A 20998-nucleotide genomic window follows, 5' to 3' on the forward strand; every position below is an offset into this window, starting at 1 on the left:
CAAGTCCAATCTTTGAAGACTTTGTAATATGTATATGATAATGCCTCCAAATTTTTTGGCCTCTACATATGCTCAGCATATGTTATGCCTAAAAGATTATTTTTTCATGACACTACAATGATTTTTTCGTTCTGCTTGGGTTTATCTTTTTAGCTCTGCTTGAAATGATTCAGCTCACTACCAACAGATATATCAAATTTTAATGTTCAAATCTATAGATCATTTAATAATCGACATCCTTTAATTTTTTTCATATTATCTATTTTCAAAGTCTAATCTATGTAAAGTTTGTAATATGTACTATTTGCATGACGCTCCAAATTGTTTTGTTCTCCATGTATGTTCAGCAAATGACAATGGTTGAAAGAATTTATTTTTCAGGTCCTCAAATGCTTTATATAGTCTACTTGAAATGATTTAACTTGTCACCAGTACAAATGTCAATATCCAGTGTTCAGATCCATAGCAAAACTGCCACCTTTAGTTTTTTTTAGATGGTCTGTTTTAAAAATCTAATCCTTGTATTTAAATTCAAAAACTAGCTGTAGTGGCTGAAATATTTTCCTTTTTCATGTCATCAAACGAGTTTTTATTCCTACTTGAAATGATATATTTGCTTCCCTTGTAGTATTGATCATGTGGAGTTGTTTCTATAGCATCTGCACTGGGCATCAAAGAAGCAGTTCTAGCATATCTAGATAACGGTCTCTCCTCAGATGATTTTCTTATAGGAGTAAGCTTCGCTTCAGCTAGCTCTGGCTATGATAATTTTACTGTAGAAAGTGGGGTAGGCATAAATAAGTCTTTTTAAAGCATTTCCATTTAAGAATTAAAATGGTTACATTACCAGTGCATGTAATGTGGGTAATTTGTTGTTTGGGCTGAGAGCTTTTATATTTTGTGGGGGTTGTGCAAAATGTGATAGCATTGTGGAAGAAAGTGCAGTATTTCAAGGAATATACATCTTGAATAACAGTCATTGTTGGGGTAGAGCATGCTTCAAGTATTGTAAGAAATGTGCTTTACTACTTGGCTGTAGGGAATGTTGATTGGGGTGTTAGTTATTTCTTCAATATAGGAAATGCTAACAGTAACCGTGCTATGAACTATACCATTCCTCATTATACAAATCTTCTTATTAGGAGTGTTATTGGCTCCATTATGGTAAGATCTTCAAACCCTAACCCTGCTCCATGTTCTTTCATTGATGGTTGTTATTGGTGTTATTGATGTGAACTGTCATGGTTTTGACTGACTTGATGACGTCGTGTAATTTTCAAAGTTTGTGATCTAATACTATCAATCTATTAGGATGGTAGTTGTTTCACTTTAAAAGTCCTAAGCTTTTAATTTTTGGGGGCTTGCATTTAATTTGCATTTATGTGGTATGGTTAAGAATTACTATTCCAATCTTCAGAGCATCGATTAATGACTACAATATTACTAGTTTTAAAAGGCCTCACATGTTAGAGATATAGATAGTGCAAATTCATTTGTAACATTAAAATGGAATTGGCTATGAAGTATCAAAATGATTCTGGATGAGACATGTACATTTAAAACGCTCTTTCTATTAACTTAGAAAATGATAGAGATGTTAAGGTAAAAGCTTTAATGCTCTGCTTTCACCATAGTCATATCTTAGATAGGAATAGTGTTGCAATGCATTATTTTGTTTCATTATGATATCATTTGAATTCAAATGAGTGGTATTTAAGTTGAATTTATGATTCTATATTTCAAAAAAGTAATAGGGAAAAGAATCTAGTACTTGAGTGTATTCCAATGGTTGTTGAGTGTATTCTAATGGTTGTATAGTTGTTGTGGCACCATTTTTCAACTTGTTAAAATGCAGTGAGCTGTAGACAAGGGCTTAGCATGTTCTTGAAAAGGACAATTGATGCATCTTCATTGCAGCCCTTTAATTTCAAAGAGTTAATTTGAGTAATCTTCACCAACTGTAGACTGCATCAAGACTAGGATGTCACCCATCCCAATACAAATCTGACTACCAAAAATTATGTTCAGTTTAACTTCTTAACTCATATTATGACTAACTGAAGGCTTACCAAAATGATTGGTTGTTAAGTAGAATAAGGTGTAGTTGTGTATAAAACTTAAATTACTGGCACCCTTTTTCCAACTAGCTACAAATATGTGTGTCATGTAGACGGTGGGCCTGACATGTTCTTGAAAAAGAAAATGTTGCAACTCATCTGTTTATGTTTTCTTATCTTTATAGTCTTAAGTAGTCTTCACCTACAATAAACTAACATGCATTCATTTGTGAATTGAAAAGGAGTTTGGATTTATATCTTATGGACAGTTCCATCAATTGGAAATAATGCAACTACAATACTCTATCAGAGCTAATTTAAACAAACTGACCATTATTATTAGTTTTTTTAGGAGTTGATTGTGTGAATAATTTTTATTATTAGTGTGTCAGATTATACTACTTAATACATCATCAGCATTTCTTCTACTCCTTTGCATTTACATCTTGATGATGATCCAAAATGTTGATGATAGAAGATGTTCACACAATAAAATTCAGAAAACAAACTAATAATATTGATGAACTGTTGAAATTGAATAGCTCTAAAAAGACCATTTTAAAGTATCAAACAACATTCTAATGTCTCTTGGTATACATGATGTGTTAGGATCTTTTATGTTGCCATGTCAAGTTTTTTTAGTTTTTTTGTGTATGGATATTAAGTGCTTTGCATATTTTATTGGTCTTCTGTACAAGTGTGAATGCATTTGGAGCTACCTTTCTACACATCTTGAATATGAAAATGGTATTCTTCTAAGAACTCAAAAATGGTAGGGGATAGACTACAATCATGTTTAGCTTCTATGTTATAGTACTTTTTGATGGGTTATATCTGCCAAATTTTACGAACATTGGATTCCCTATTAGCCAAATTCAATATTCATCAAGTTTTCTTGTAACATATACATATAATTAGAATTGTCAATTTGAATACCTTTGAAACAATTTGATAGCCAATCTATCCAACAAATAAGTTCCAACTCCTTAAATTTATCTAGTATGTAATGCAGGTGGTTGGATCGAAGGCCATAGCCGACTCTCATTGGCACTAGAGTCCAAATGGCCTATTCCTGCATGTTCCTGATGAAAGAACTTGTATTGTACTTATTGGAAGGTTATGCAATGCACACGTGCCTATAGAAACTCTTCCTATTATGAGCCATGTGATTGTTGCATGTTCCATTTGTTGTCAATTATAGCAAAATTGTTCATTGTTTATGTATTCACATAAAATCCATTGATGTTGAGATGGTTATTTTGACAATGAGGGATAGAGGATGTATTCTGAATCCAATTACATATACCACACTAAACAATAAATTTTTTAGCAGTTACACTTGACAATAAAATTTTGGTCCAAAATATGAAAACTTTTTTTGTCAAAACTTTTTATTCTACTATTAATTAACTATCAATTTAGTCAGAGAACTCTGTAGTTTTAATTAGTGGTAGACACATATATCTCTTCATTGAATCCATGTCTAGGTTATGATTATTTCTATGCAATGGCATAAGCTTTGACACTACAACTTAAGAAGTTAATCCCAATCAATCATAGGGCATTCAATAGTCATTCATTTGCTGCGCTTGTAGGCAAATTTTTTCTTTAAAGATCTATTTTAAGTTTTTATCTTAACCAATGGAAGGCATCAACTCCTTATGGAAATTGCCTTTTAGGTGCCTACTAAAAATGGTATGATTCTTCAGAATGATGGGGCTCCTGCACAAGCAGCATAATGATCTCTTTATGGGATATATTGGATTTTGCCCAAAAATAACAAGTCCCACAACACAAGTTATTTATAAATAGTATTCTATATATAAAATGCGTAATTGCAATTCAATTTAGAGAAAATTGTATCAAGGATTTATGATCATTATACAAATGATATTGAAAACATAACACCCTAAATTCACTTGTATCCATTTCACTACATACTTCTAATAGCTGACCATATTAGGAATTCGATGGAAAAGCTTGATAGGATGCTGGGAGAGTTGAGACTGTCCTCCTCAACTAAACTCAAGGGCACATAATGAGTGTCCAAGTCATATGGCCCCTTGGGCCACGAGAATGGTAGGACGTCTATCATCTTGTAGTTGTCATAATTAATGACAGAACTAGTACTGGTGCATCTTTCTATCAAACATTTTCAAATTGATCCCAAATATGATGTCTGATGGAAATCAGATAAATAATTATTAATCTTATGTTCCTTGTTAAGAGGATCAGAGATATTCTTCCTCAACCAAGGCCAAGGGCATGGAATGAGCCTCTTAGTAGAACCCTTAGTCCATCCATCTCGCGATTAGCATACTTGACAAGGGAAGACCATTACTGTTGCATCTTCTTAACAAATTTATATGGAGATTAATAGAAGAATACTTGCATACCAGTTACTTTTTATTATATTCTTTATTGTTGTTATTTTATACACTAATTCTTTTCTAATTCAAACATGATAGTTTGATTTCCACGAGGTTTTGCAAATCCTCAAGAGCACAAGATAGATTGAGCATCAATAAGTAATTGTGAAAGATCCCCACCCTAACCCGATCCAATTTTTCCATTTTGTTTGGTTTCATGTATGTTTTGGACTCCTAGGAATGGTGATGTTTCTGAGTTCGACAATTCTGATCTGACTTTGGCTGAGTTCAGTTTGATGCTTGTTTATGATAACACATTGCAAATGATTAAAGGAAATAACTATGCAATGAATCAAAACATGTACAGCTAAATGATATGGAAAAATATGAGTTTATTGTTTACTACTAAGACTGAAAAGAGAGATTACAAACCTATTATGAGTCACAAATCAAACTGTAACAATTCAATCCATAGGTTTTAATGTCATATAATCAACATGTATCACATCCAGATGTTAGCTAGCTATTGTAGGCTTCTATAGACCACTTTGGGACTAGTAAATGACCACTTTAAGGTATGATATGAATTATGATCTACAACAAAAAGACTGATATTATCCTACACGGGTTTGATATGCAATTTCCAGCCATCATATTCAGTGCCACGAATCTAATATGCACTTTCAGCCACTATATCCCTTCAGATATGGTAAGTTTGAATGACACTATAATTTGATTTTTTATTTTGATTCCAATATTGAAAACTAAGAACTCAAATGACTAGTACATTGTGATCCTGTTAGACCAAACATCTGGAACCAGATTACTTGAGCATATTAAAAATTCACACTAAATGATATTTCTCATCAATGCTTTGGCAATATAAATTGCAGAACTAACTATAAAGAAGCAAAGACTGAGTCTCATACTCAATATTAAGGCATTGTTATATCTCAAATCACATGTATAGGAACGAGAAATGTTACAGTTCTGGATCATCTATATTGAAAGTATATGTATATTTTGTGAAATGCATCTTTAGATTTCATTCTTCAAATAAAAAACCCTGATTATTCAAAAATCTGTAAATAATCACCTTAAAGATGCAATTTGCAGGCATTGGAGAGTTTTGTCCTATGTTGTGCCAGAGATGTGGCTGTTTATTGTGATACGATTTTGGAACTTGCTCTGGACTACATAATCTATGATCCAAACTACATTGATAATATGGAAGAAGATACAGAAGAGAGTAATGGAGAGGAGGATGAGTATGTTAAAATTGCTTAAGAGAATTATTTGCTTGAGAAAATTTAATTTTTGCACAATGGTGTCTTTTATTTTCATGTAATTATGAATTTTATGACCAACATGTGAATACTATTATGTTGATGTAGAGAGAGTGCTAATGAATATAGCGATGATGAGGATATCAACTGGAAGGTTTTGAGGGTAGCAGCTAAGTGTTTGTCTGTCGTGATAACATCTCATCCAAAAATGCTATTAAAGTTGTATGAGGAGGCATGTGCTTTGAATCTTTCTCAATTGTTGTTGGGAGATATTTATCATTTTCATAAAAGTTGACTCTATTTGTCCTATACATTTGCCATGTTTTTGGACCTTTGTGTGCCCAATAATTTTGGCTTAGTGTCTCTTCAGAATTTATGGTTTACCTCTAAAGAGTGACAAGAATGGCCCTTTGTCTTTGTTAGAGTCAAGAGGATACATAAATTCCATTCTCTTGGCATAAGACTAACCTGCTAATGTTATGCACAAATAGGAATAAATTGAGTTTGAAATGATATATATCAGTTGTTATCTCATTTCAAAATGTGGTTAGCTTTAGGAATTATTTTATAAGATTTTATATGAAATGATTGCTAGCTAACACCTGCCAAGGAAACATAACTTGCTTCTTCCCACAATGAATTATGCTCAAGGTTTTGGAATTGTGAAATGTAGCCCAGTTCTTTATGTGCCAATGGCAATACTGAGAATGCTAAGAGATGACATGGTTACTCTCGTTGATGTTATTTCTTTGTTGATAAATATATCTATTGCATTTTCCTTGGTTTGTTAAATGGGAAGTAATCTAAGGGGAGAACACTTCATTATTTTTCCAAGTAAGTGTTTTTATAAATATAAAATGATAGCATTATTTAGACTTGCACAATACACCAAATTTTTCTTTGCTTCAAGTGACTTGGAGGGGTGACTTGGTGAGCTGACTCGATGAGCCGACATGGCGAGTGGACTTGGCGAGCGAACTTAAAGAGTCAACTTGGTGAGGTGACTTGGTGAGCATACTTGAACAGTTGACACGATGAGTCGACTTTGGGAATAGACCTAGCAAGCCAACATTGTTAGCGGCCTTAAAGAGGCGACTTGGTGGGGCAGATTGGCGAGCCTACGTAGAGAGCCCCACTTGATGAGATGAGATGGTGAGTCAACTTGGTGAGACGACTTGGAGAGCTAACTTGGTGAGCAGACTTAAGGAGTCAACTCGTTGAGGTGACTTGATGAGTGAACTCAGAGTCAACTTGGTGATCGTACTTGAACAATCGACTTGTTGACATGACTTGGTGGGGTGACTTGGCGAGCCCACCTAGGCGAGCATACTTGAACAGTCGACTTGGTGAGCCAAACAAGTGAGTTGACATGGTGAGTGGGCTTAGAGAAGTAACTCAGTGGGGCAACTTGGTAAGCACACATAACAAGCCAACTTGTCAAGGCAAGGTGGTAAAACCATTGGTGAGTCGACTTGGTGAGTTGACTTAAAGAGTCGACTCATTGAGGTGACTGGGTGGGGGTGACTTGGTGAGCTGACTTAGGGGGCGGACTTGGTGAGCGAACATAAAGAGTTGACTTGGCGAGCGTACTTGAATTGTCAGCTTGGCGAGCTGATTAGGGGAGTCAACTTGGTGAGCTGACATGGTGACTCAACGTAAAGTGGCAATTTGGTGGGGCAAGTGGGGGTGACTTGGTGAGCTGACCTGGAGAGTTGACCTAGGGGGCAGACTTGGTGAGAAAACTTAGAGAATCGACTTGGTGAGCGTACTTCAATTGTTAGCTTGGCGAGCTAACTTGGGGAGCCAGTCTGACAATCTAACATGGTGAGTGCACTTAAAGTGGTAACTTGGTGGGGCAAGTTGGCAAGCTGACTTAGCAAGGCCACTTAGAGATGCAACATGGCGAGCTGACTTGGTGAGCAAGCTCGATGATCAGACCTAAAGATTGACCTTGATAAGGCACTTTGGTGGGGTGACTTGATGATCGAACTCAAAGAGTCAACTTGGCGAGCATACTTGAACAGTCGACTTGGTGGGGCAAGTTGGTGAGCCAACTTAGCAAGTCCACTTGGTGAGGCGAGATGGTGAGTCGACTTGGTGCGGCGACTTGGCAAGCTAACTTGGTGAGCGGACTTAAAGACTGACCTTGATGAGGTGCTTTGGTGGGGTGACTTGATGAGCAAACTTAAAGAGTCAACTTTGTGAGCGTACTCGAATAGTTGACTTGGTGACATGACTTGGTGAGTTGACTGAAAGAGTCAACTCATTGAGGTGACTAGGTGGGAGTGACTTGGCGAGCTAACCTGGAGAGTTGACCTAGGGAATGGGCTTGGCGAGAAAACTTAAAGAGTCGACTTGGTGAGTGCACTTGAATTGTCGGCTTGGCGAGTAGACTTGGGGACTTGGTGGGACATGCGGGCGAGCCGACTTGGTGAGGCAACTTGGTGAGCTGACATGTCAAAGTTGCAAAATCAGATTTCATTATCAGAAAGATTGTCATTTTGATGCATGCATTAGTTTGTAGTTAATAAATTCTTTCTTAAATTTATTCTTTTTTAAACCCCATTCTAACTATTTAAAGAAGAGAACTGTGTGCATTTTGACCAACCATCCATCATATGGAACTCATAAAAAGTCTTATAACTTGCAATTGACATGTCTTTACTTCTACCACTACCATTATTAATCAGTACAAGCCAAATTATCATTCTCTGATGTTGCCTACTGGTTAGACCATTGCAATATAGTGTAACAATGATATAAAGAAATTTTTGAGGAAAAGATTTCAGTTCTATACTAGAATTGTCCACTCATATCCATATGTTCCTAACAGTCCCAGAATGGTTGCCTTGAAGTCCCCAATTATTGGCTTCCATTATCTAATAGAAGCTTGCTCGTTATAACTAGAAGTAGATTCAACTCCAAAGACGAGTCTATTTTTTTCTAATTCTGGCATGTAGCTTTAGGAGAACAGCAACTGAGTGGTAAACAAAAAATCTCTCCCCTTTCTCAGGAAGGGTTTCTCCATCAAACATGAATGTGGCATTCATCTAGCTGGTTCATATTGCCCCAGGCCATGGCCAAGAAGATTTTTTGACTGGCATGACATATAACTTCTAATATTATATCCTAGATCAAAATCTGGCCAAACTTTTGATGGATGCTTATAGCTTATCCCAAAGCTCTCATTCAGCAACTGTGAGATGATCAATCAAGAGGAAACAGTTGAGAGCTTAGAGTGACACAATTTTCAGATGATCATATGAAATGAAATGGGCGTGGGAGTAGAAAGAAACTAGAAAGACATTGTGTATAGATGAAGGCATGAAATGGATGGTTTTGGAGCACTCAACACAGACACTCAACATTCAATACATATCATCATTCGAGATCAAATGGGTGTATGGGAGTATATGCATAGTGAATAATAAAGGAGGGACTTGAACCCTCCCTGAGGCTCATAGTTGTTGAGGTCCACTTCAGCAATGGCCCTTCCTGTGAAATTTCCATCTAAAACCTTTCTAATGAGATAATGTGTTATGAGCTCTTCATCAGTGGGATGGAACGTGAATCCAGGAGGCAGTTGTGCATCACCCATATCATGGTTGATATGGGTGATGCACAACTGCCTCCTGGATTCACGTTCCATCCCACTGATGAAGAGCTCATAACACATTATCTCATTAGAAAGGTTTTAGATGGCAATTTCATAGGAAGGGCCATTGTTGAAGTGGACCTCAACAACTGTGAGCCTCAAAAAAAAGTTGACCAAGCACTGGTCAAAATTTTGACCAATGCCTAACAATTTTCTACCAAGCATTGGTCAAAATTTTGACCAATGCCCATTAGTTTTCTACCAAGCATTGGTCAAAATTTTGACCAATGCCCTACAGTTTTCTATCAAACATTGGTCAAAATTTTGACCCATGCCTTGCAGTTTTCTACTAAGCATTGGTCAAAATTTTGACCAATGCATGGCAAAAAATGTGCTAGTAATTTCAAAATTTTTTGACCAAAAAATTTTTGACCAATGTGTTGGTCGAATTTGGTCAAAGTTTGGTCAAAAACTAGGTTGACATTTCGACCAATAAAGGTCAAAAAATGAGCCCAAATGTACTAGTGTATAGTGATTTGTGAATCTAGAAATACACTTTTTCTTGATCATATCCAATTTATCTCAACAATACACTAGTACACAGTCATCTCAACAACAACACTTGATCAAAACCCTATCACCTATAATTTATATATAGGATTTCATAACACACCCCTTTATATAATTTATTACATAATAGTTCACAATTTCTTTAACTGATGATTTAAAATCATTCTCGCTCAATCAAAATATGCAAAGCATAGTTAAACTTTTAGAAAAAATTATTTCATACATGAGTTAGCCACAGATTTCAATGGAAATAAATCAAATGCATAAATTCATTCACATTCATCACTGTAGTAATAAATAATCACCAAATATCATCTAATCATGTCATCATGACAACTAGTAATCACAAAAATCCACTACAACTAATAAAATCACAACCACTCACTAATCTGGAATCGACCCATTCATACTTGGTCAAACATTTTGTCGTTCATCACTCATTGATCTTCTATAGCCAAAACATACATGTTGTGGTAGCCCATTCCTTCAATGATCATATAATATTGTAGATAGTCAAGTTGATATGAACATACTATGACCACATCACTTGAATCAACAAGAATTTGATCGCAGGTAATCAAATTATTCACTAGCTATCAATGTGTGTTCTTCATTCCTCTTCTTATTTGTCCTTGTGTACTTAAATCAATTATAACTTAATCCAACTCCCTCATAAACATGCCTAGTCATAAAAAAACATATATACAAACATCTGTGTACCATCAATTTTATATTGTAAATAGGATGCAACATCAAATACTACCAATTAGTATATTAAGAACATAATCAACAAAAAAATAACTAATGTGCCATCATTGACAATACAATAATAAATCTTCCTATCATCAAACCTCTACCAAATGTTAGTCATCATTATTGCATCGGTTATTCCAATAATCTCCACCTTTCTCATTGATGCCAACTCTAGAATAACTGATAGCATCTTTGATCTGAGCTTCTCCCCCTTAATGGGTACATCCTTTTTTTTCTTACCAATTCTCTTTCCCTTATAATTTATGCATTATCCCCCCTAAAGTATTAGTTTTCTTTTTATTTATTCTCTTCCCCTTTGAAAATAATGTCAAACGTGTTGCAAATACAACTAGATCCTACCTCTTACATACTCAAATGTATCCTTAGACAATGCTATTTTGAAGATTCTGCAAGGGGCTCCTTGGTTGGTATAGTGTACTCCAACTTTACCTCCTCATACACTTGCTCTCTCAAGATATTATTCTTTTCTCTCTCAAGATATTATTCTTGATTGAGATATATTTAGTCTTTGAATGCAGAACAAGATTTTTAGAAATATTTATTGCACTTATATCATCTTAGTAACTTGTTATCAGTCAAGTTACCTTTTCCTTCATACCTTCCAAAAATTTCTTCATCCAAGAAATTTGTGTGCAATTTTCTCTTACTACCACATATTCTACCTCTTTTATACATTGTGATATGCATTTGTTTCCTCATCAAGGACACCAATATTTCACCAATAAATAAAGTGTCTCCAAATTTTCTCCTCCTTTCATTAAAATTTCTTTCCCAATCAACATGAGTAAGTACTCTCAAAGAGAAATCATTATTTTGAGCATACCATAGACCATAATTTGCAGTCCCTTTTAGCTATCTCAATATATTTTTTGCTACTACCATATGAGACTTTTTTGGATTATATTGAAACCTTGCAACTACCACAACTACTTTTGAAATATTTAGTCTATTATAGACTATATAATATAACTTATCATTCATTGGCCTAGAGTGATTCATGTCTTCTACACTTATCTCATCATTATTGGATAATTTACACCTTGTCACTATCAGTGTTCCAACTAGATTTGAATCCTCCATTCCAAATTTCTTCAATATTTACATGATGTAGTTTGACTGACTCATAAAGATACCATCTTAATTGTGACATCTATGACCCAACAAATAATTCGAGCTCTCCTATCATAGACATATCAAATTGTTTCTTTATTTCCTTTGAAAAATAAGAAAGTGTACTATCATTGCCTCCAAAAATGATATCATGTATATGTAGACACCTAAATTTGATTACATTTCTTTGATAATCCTATTTAGTTATCTCTAAAGGCATCATTAATTAAATTCTTATTTAATTAATCCTTTGCCATCCCCTAGCTGATTAATTTAATTAATCATCTATAGTCCTAATTGATAAATCAAATAACCTATTATTTATCAATTAAATCCTATTCTTCTATCTAATTTCAAAATCCCCATTTATTAAATAAACCTATTTGATAAATAAAACCCTCAAATCTAAAAGCCCCTAACTTATTCCTAAATTCCCTTTTTAGCCTAATCCACCCCATCCACCCATACTAACTAAGCTTAGTCACTAACTCACCCACCCTCATGAATGCCATCCACTTGCAAATCTCTAACATCCCTAATCTAATCCTAAACCCAACCCTAATCCACCCCCTAATGTTGTCACATTCCCTAAGCAAGCTTAAGACTTTCTTAAGCCAAGGAAAGTCAACAATCTCAACTCCCTCCAAAATATCCCAACCACCCAACAATGAATGCTCTTACAAAAGCCATAAAGACTCTTACAAGCTCTTACAAGCCATAATGAAGGGTCTTTATGAAGATATTATCCTTTGAGCCTCCTTTGTTGACTCATCCTTCCCCTTTCCTCCATCCACTCACCTTGTGACATGTGTCACTCCCTGATTGGTGCTAAACAAGCACAATCCATGTGCTCCCTTTTGAGTGCATCCTAGCCCTCCTTAAGCTTTCATCTTTCCTTCCATCTTAGCCCTCCATCTCTCAAGCCCTTAGCCTATAAATTGAATCCCCTCCCAAGCCATTTCAATCACAATCCATCAAGTAAAGTTATAATGCCATTTTGAAGCCAAATCCATACTTTTGCATGCATCCATACCAAAAATCTCAAAAATCTCCATTGAAGCTAGTTTGAAGCTTGAGCATACATCCCAAATCCTATCAAATAGACTCATCCCTAAATCAAGTGACTATCCTCATTGGGAGAGCCATTCCATGGCTCATATTCTCATTTGAGGGTTTCACTTTGTCTCTCATATATGTTATGTCTTTTATGCTAGTTAATGCTTTATTTTCTTAATAGATTAGTATTACTTGCTAACATATTTCTCATATACATTTTGGCACGCCCGGTGGGACTCCACTGTGGGTCATTTAATCATTCATTTTCATCTATATGTTGTTTTTTCTAACCATCTAATGTTTCTTGTCATTTGAGTGAGTTGTAGGGTTTAATATTGTTCTTGCAGGTTAAAGGAAGCATTAGGGAGGAAAAACGAAGCTTCAAAAATCAAATTTCAAAATTTTTTCTGAAGAAAATCTGTGTGTTTTAAACCAAATTCTGTGCAGTGTCATCTCTGCAGATCCACATCTCTGAATGGTCGACTGTCGTCTTCGAATCTGAAACTGTCATCTCCGAAGTAAATTCTGTCGTCTACGCAAATCAGCATCTCTGCATTTTAGCATCTCTACCTGGCTTTAATCATCGTCTCTGCCTCTAACCATCATTTTCACCTGGCAATTTTCTCATTCAAAATCCACTCTGTCGTCTCCGCTGCCACCATCAGTCAAACTGTCGTCTCTGCCGCCGCCAGCAAACAAACTGTCGTCTCTGACATCGCCAACTTATTCTATCATCTCCGCCTCTTCCTCTGTCGTCTCCACAGATTTGTGTCTCTGCAGATCAACGTCTTCGTAGTTTGGCATCTGCGCCTGATGAACTGTCGTCTTCGCCTGTCACTGTTGCACTTTTGCTTTAAAATCTTTATTTCCACACTTTGTAGTTATTAAAAAAAAAAGAGTATAAATCAAAATTTGACTTTTAGTGGTTCCGTAGGATTTAGACCATTTAAAGCATTTTTACGGCTAGAAAAAATAGCAAAAAAAGTTTTTAAAAAAAATTCCATAGTTAAACTTTCCTTTTGGAAGATTTTGGGTGACTAATCAATTTTCTTTTTTTGTCTTATTGCAGGTTGGAGCAACAAACTCAATCATGTTTTTTTAGGTTTTTCATGGAATGAACTTGCATGTTTAAACACGTTTTTCCTTTGAATGTATGTTGCTCAAACACAATCTTGAATGCAATGGTTTGAAATCAATCTTTCTTGGAATGCATGCTTAAAACAACAAATCCAATCTTGAATGCCAAAGATCAATTAACCATTGCAATATCTCACACTTCCAATTTGGGCTTAAAACACTCTAACACAATCCTGAATGCCTAACAATCAATGAACATTGCATGGTTTTGATGCATCTCAATGACGCTCGCTTTTCTTATGTTGACGAATTCTCGATTTCCATTATGTTGACGACGTTGTCAAGTTGGAATGAACATTGCATGCCATAATCACGAGTGTCTTCAATCATAGCTTACAAAATCTAAATCATCAAATGGAAAAGAACTCTGCTTTTTAGCCCAAAGTCATCTGAATCTTCTCTCCCCTTGTCGCCTTTGCAGGCCATCTTGGGTGCATAAGACTAGGATCCAAAACCTTGTTTCTCTTTTAGGAGGCCTACTTGGGGATTTCATCACCCCTTGGGACAACCTCAACTCCAGCATTCTGGCGGAGTATAAAAATTGAGAGGTGAATCGAAAGACACCTCTCTTGGAATCAAGATTTTGTCACTCGGGCTAAGCCTCGAGGAACTTTATACCCTTGAGAAGTGAAAGAGGAGAAGTGGGTTACTGCTCCTCTCGGCTGTGTGACATCTTTTTGGTTTCATCTACGGATATGGGCCTCACGTACCTTGCGTATATCGAGGACTCCCTAGCTAAACCAAATTTCATCCTTGTAGAAAGCTTCCTAGGATGTTGGTGTGTTTGACGTGCTTGCTCCAAAATTTTGTCTGCTTGTTTGTTCATAGCCTTTGAATGAATGTTTGCCAACTTTGGTCAAAATCCCAAAAAAGCAGAAATCTCCCAGCTCAAGGCATACTTAGCGTAGTCACTGCCTCATCAGAAAATCATCCAAGCTCCCCCGCTGCAATCAAATCTATCTAGTTCCTTGCTTTAGAACAATCTCAAATCCAAAGTCTCTCCAAATCATCCCCCCCAGCCAACTAGAAACCCAATCCAAAATCACACCCAAGCCTTTAAAGAGTTGTTGTCACCTTGCTAGATTTTGCTATCCAATCAATCCTACCAATCAACAAACCTTACCAAGGTTATCCCTCTGACAGAGCATTGTCTAGGGTAACCCAGCTTTGTCACTTGTATCCCTCATCACCTTGAACTAAAGGTTGGGATCCACAAGTGGTCAATCTCGTGTTCTTCCTAAAGGATCATTAGTCTATCCTTAAGTTGACACAATCTCCACCAATTCTGCACATAGGAAAGCAAAACTCTCACTTTTTGATAGCATGCCCTTGAAATCTTCCATCCACAGGAAAGCCAAAAATCTCTAGCCAATCCTCCTTAGGTCTGTCATACAGCTTTGACTCTCCCTAGGAAATCTTTCATCAGCCAATCCAAAATCTGAGCTTAATCCAAATTCGACCATGAGCTTCCGTGTTCATCCATATGCAAGACCCCATCCCCATCAAACTCATCGTCAAAGCATGAAGTACCAATCCTATCATGATGTGTTTGGTCGTATTGTCCTTGCTCCTGCCACCTCCTATTCCAATGATGATGAAAATCTTGTTGACTATGAAGGGTATCTTGAGAGCCTTAGAAACATTCCACCAACCATCCCCCAAAATCCAAGAGTTATTCCAAACTATCTAGTCATGCCATCTAATATCCCAGCTTCTCCTCCATCACCCAATCAACCAAGCTTCCAATCTTCCACCCCCATCACACTAGCTATTCCTGTCAATTCACCTCCACATCCAACACACAAGTCTCCAAGGAATCTCCTAGAAAAAATACAAGAAAAATAGCCTCCAGCAGTTGATAAGCCATGTCATCCAATCCAACCATGTGAAGTAGTCAGTAATGAAGCTTCCCCATCCATAATGTCATCTCCATCTCCCATAACTATCATCCCCATACCATCCATCAAATTGCTTAAAATCCTTCCACTTCCCACAAGCATCAAAATCCCACCACCTATCAAATCCCTTCAAATCCTATCACCTCCAAGCATTTCCCAAATCTCCCATGATGACCCTTATGCATCCATCTTCTACTCACCCATCTCCACTACTGAATCTCCCATCTATCCATCCGCTGCCTTTGAAGAATCCATCCCTTCACCTCCTATCGCACCATCCATCCCAATCCAATCCTATCAAGATCTTGCCCAAAAGCATGTTGACATCCCCCAAAGCATAAACGAAGATATCATCGTATCATGTCTTCCATCCATAGTGCAATCACCATCCCCTCCATCTCCAAAAACTCAAGCCATACCTCCTCTACTGAAGGATTTCATCCCATCAGCTAAATCAAGATCCTATCCTACCATCTCCTCCATTCCGTACTTCCATCTTACCACCTATCCAAGCTACTCCACCATCTATAATCTACCCTCTTGGTTCACTTACATTCATCCATGGTGGCCTCCTCTCAGTAGAAGAATTAAGAACAATATCTCCCCATTGCAGTACATCTGATAAAACACTTCCACCACTTTCTGCAAACAAAAAGTATCCTCAGCTAGTTCAAATTCTCAATCGATGGCATTATCAAGGTCAAGGTTTAGGACCACAAGAGCAAGGAATCATAAAGCCTATTATTGCACAAAAGAATCTAGGATTTCATGGTCTTGGATATGTATCCAAAGGCTCACCATCTAAAGGTGTTGGTACACCACACCCCCAAACCAAGCCTATCTCTAAGCCCACCATGCCAGCCTCCCATCACTCCTTCAATAAATCTTATGTCATCCCCCCTCCACCATCTTTGCAACCAAAAACAACCTACCATATGCCCCCTTCATCCGCTAAATCCATTTTGGGTCCCTATGTCCCAAAATCTACCATCCTCCATCCTCCTATTAGCCATCATTCAAATCCTATTCCCTCCATTCCTATGCAAGATCAGAAAAGGCACATATCGAGGCACATCATCCATCATCATCCCCCTACACGCTCTTCCATATCCTCTCCATCTCACAAAGCTTCTCCTAACCATCTTCCCAAAGCTTACCATAGCAATTTGAATGCCAACTTCAAAATGCATAAAGCTAAAAATCCACATCCTAGGAAATCATATGTCCATTCTAAAATACATACTCCAAAAAGGAAAAATCCAATCAAAGAATGCAAAATAATGCAAACGCTTATAAAATGAAAATCGAAAACCATGTGGATCCCAAAGAAAAAAGTTGAAACCCAATGCATAATGGCATCTGCCATTGCCCAGTGACTCATGTCCCCCATCTCCTAACTCCATCTTGGGTGCCTATATCCCCAAGCACGCTTCCACAAATCCTCCATCAAGCCCCCGTCTACCATCTATTCCCCATCTGCTCTTTTCACACCCGTCCCAACATGTGCCAATGTTGATCCTACAAGCATCCCCATCTCATACTCCTTTCCAGCCTTTTCATCCCTCCATCTCCTACCATCAATCCCATCTAATCCAATCTATTGCATAAATCACACATCTGGTGTACCAACAGCTAGCAACAAAATTGAACATTCCAATAGCTAGTGAAAAATCCTAATAAAAAAGGCCAAAAACAGCTGAAGAAAGCCAAAATCATTCTAGCTAAGTCCAAAGTCAAAAAGTCAAAATAATAAAGAAAAATAAAGCATCCACTGGTGAAAACTTGGCAATTCAAGCACCTTGGACAAGTACCATGATGAAAACTTGGCAAACAAGCATCATGCGTAATCTCGTCATCTCCAGATTAGCCTATCACCCTCATGCTTTTGGTCATCTCTTGACATCCAACTCCATCTTCCAATCTAACCACCTATCCTCCACCCTCCATCTTCCATCTCACACCATCCACTTATCTCCTACAGCTTCAGCCAACCATCATAGCTATCATCCATCTCCCTAGCCCCTTCAGCTTTTTCCATCCAAGCTTCAATCCTATCACATCCATCGTAAGACATCCTTCCGCATGTCATCTTCCGACTGAGGGCATTGTATTCCTTGGAAACCTTGTCTTTTCCATCCTCCCTTTTCACTGGTATCTAGCTCTAGGCTATCCTCATGCAAACCCAGTGTCATCTCTTTATATCCATCATAATCCTAGCTATCTACCATCCTATCTAGCCATCTCATCCTGCTCATCTAGCTATCCTTCGTCACAAAATATCTCATCATCATTGGGATGCATCCTCCCCAAATCCATATCTTCTGCTATCACCCCATCCTTAGCTTTCGCATCTTACACAGAATCAAACCATCCCGCTATCCTATCATCCTAAGCTTTTGCCTACTTGTAACTATCTTGGTCAGCTTCAGCTTGTAAATATCTTGGTCTGTCAGCTTGTACATCCTCTTTAGCTTAGTGCCATTGTATTTATCTAGCGTTTGTCTTAGTTCATCCTTGATCAGCATCTTGCACACATTGCACAACCCTTGGTTAGCTATTCCAATGCATCCTTTAGCTAGATCTCCTGTCACCAAAGTGTTATCCTTCTTAGTTCAGCTTGTTAGACGCATCACTCATCTCGATCCACCAGCCTAGGTGCTCTCCGATAGATCCTTGCAGGATATAGCTTTCCTCGTGTCTGATCTTGGTCCGTTAGTACCTCGTCCTACCCATCTCGTTGGCAAATGGCTCTCTTTTGGAATTTCACTTTCTTTGGATTTGGGATCTTCCCTTTTGGGTCTTGAAGTATCTTTTCCAAGCAATCTCCTTGTTCCCTCCTCAAGGTTGCCATGATCTTCCATATCATGGTATGTTGCGAATGGGGCAATTAGAGCGTAAGGTCTTGATCAAGTCTTTCGTTTGTTTTTCTTTTCTGCTTGTGGGTTACCCAGTGTCAGTTCTGCACTGCTTCCTCTAGGATTCATGTGTGATGTTGGGGCAACCCTTGAGTGTTTGTTTCGAGTCAATTTGTCAGTCCTCTAAACAGTTGGTGAACAGGCCTTGATGTTCTTGGTAACCTTGGCAATTAACCAACAGTCCTATAGCAAATCTAGTGCTCAACTACATGGTGGTACTTCTTTTTGAAGTATCCCCCCGCTCAAAAAGCTTCAATGAAATCCCTTTATCTCCGTTATCCCCCATCCATCTCCAGCATCCATCTCTCCTACCCCAACTTGTGCAACTGTATCTCCTTGAATCAATCATCACCTTTAGCTTTAGGGATCCACAATCCTAGTCTTAGGGATCCACCAATCCAAATCAATCCACCAAGCCTCATCTTTCGAGATCCACAATCCTAGTCCTAGGGATCTCCGAAAACCCATCTTCCGCCAATCTGACTCTTTCAAATCCTGTTGCATTAGCTTTTTAATCCCCTCATCCATCTCTCCATCCTGGATTCCTTTTATAGCGCTCTGCTCCTTCATCCTCCCCCCAATCCCAAGAGTCTTAAGCTTGTTTCCTCTTGTGCCCCTGATTTCCCTTTATCATCCTCTCGTAGTGAGAGTTTGAGTTAATTCAGCCCCTTCTCTTTGCCAACCTGTGTCTTAGCTCATCTCAGTTTCTTGTACTTTTCAAGAAGCCGTCGAGCTTCATTTCTCTCTTTGCCACCTTCTTGAGGGGGCATCATCTAAAGTCTAGTCTCTCCTCTTCTTATCTGATACTGGGGCAACCTTGTTGCTAAAACATCTTCCTCATGTCGTCTTTATTCAAACTTCTTTGAAATAGTGTTGTCTCAACACTATGTCAAAGAGGGGCAAAATGTAGACACCTAAATTTGATTACATTGCTTTGGTAATCCTATTTAGTTATCTCTAAAGGCATCATTAATTAAATTCCTATTTAATTAATCCTTTGGCATCCCCTAGCTGATTAATTTAATTAATCATCTATAGTCCTAATTTATAAATCAAATAACCTATTATTTATCAATTAAATCCTATTCTTCTATCTAATTCCAAAATCCCATTTATTAAATAAACCTATTTGATAAATAAAACCCTCAAATCTAAAAGCCCCTAACTTATTCCTAAATCCCCTTTTTAGCCTAATCCACCCCATCCACCCATACTAACTAAGCTTAGTCACTAACTCACCCACCCTCATGAATGCCATCCACTTGCAAATCTCTAACATCCCTAATCTAATCCTAAACCCAACCCTAATCCACCCCCTAATGTTGTCACATTCCCTAAGCAAGCTTAAGACTTTCTTAAGCCAAGGAAAGTCAACAATCTCAACTCCCTCCAAAATATCCCAACCACCCAACAATGAATGCTCTTACAAAAGCCATAAAGACTCTTACAAGCTCTTACAAGCCATAATGAAGGGTCTTTATGAAGATATTATCCTTTGAGCCTTCTTTGTTGACTCATCATTCCCCTTTCCTCCATCCACTCACCTTGTGACATGTGTCACTCCCTGATTGGTGCTAAACAAGCACAATCCATGTGCTCCCTTTTGAGTACATCCTAGCCCTCCTTAAGCTTTCATCTTTCCTTCCATCTTATCCCTCCATCTCTCAAGCCCTTAGCTTATAAATTGAATCCCCTCCCAAGCCATTTCAATCACAATCCATCAAGTTATAATGCCATTTTGAAGCCAAATCCATACTTTTGCATGCATCCATACCAAAAATCCCAAAAATCTCCATTGAAGCTAGTTTGAAGCTTGAGCATACATCCCAAATTCTATCAAATAGACTCATCCCTAAATCAAGTGACTATCCTCATTGGGAGAGCCATTCCATGGCTCATATTCTCATTTGAGGGTTTCACTTTGTCTCTCATATATGTTATGTCTTTTATGCTAGTTAATGCTTTGTTTTCTTAATAGATTAGTATTACTTGCTAACATATTTCTCATATACAGTATAAATACTATAGAATTGAGTACCTTTTCTCCACTAGATTTTAAGTAGGCATTACTATCCTCACTTATTCCAATAAAATCAAATTTAATCAAGTAAGGATGTAATTTTCCCTACCATGCTCTAGGTGTTTCTTTCAAACCATATAGAGCTTTATGGATTTTTCATACCTTGTCCTTGTTCTCAATCAATGAAAAACCCTTAGGTTTTTTTTATGTA

This window comes from Cupressus sempervirens, chromosome 8 (genome assembly GCF_028749045.1).
Source record: "Cupressus sempervirens isolate cs-2001-9-10 chromosome 8, ASM2874904v1, whole genome shotgun sequence".
NCBI lineage: Eukaryota > Viridiplantae > Streptophyta > Pinopsida > Cupressales > Cupressaceae > Cupressus > Cupressus sempervirens.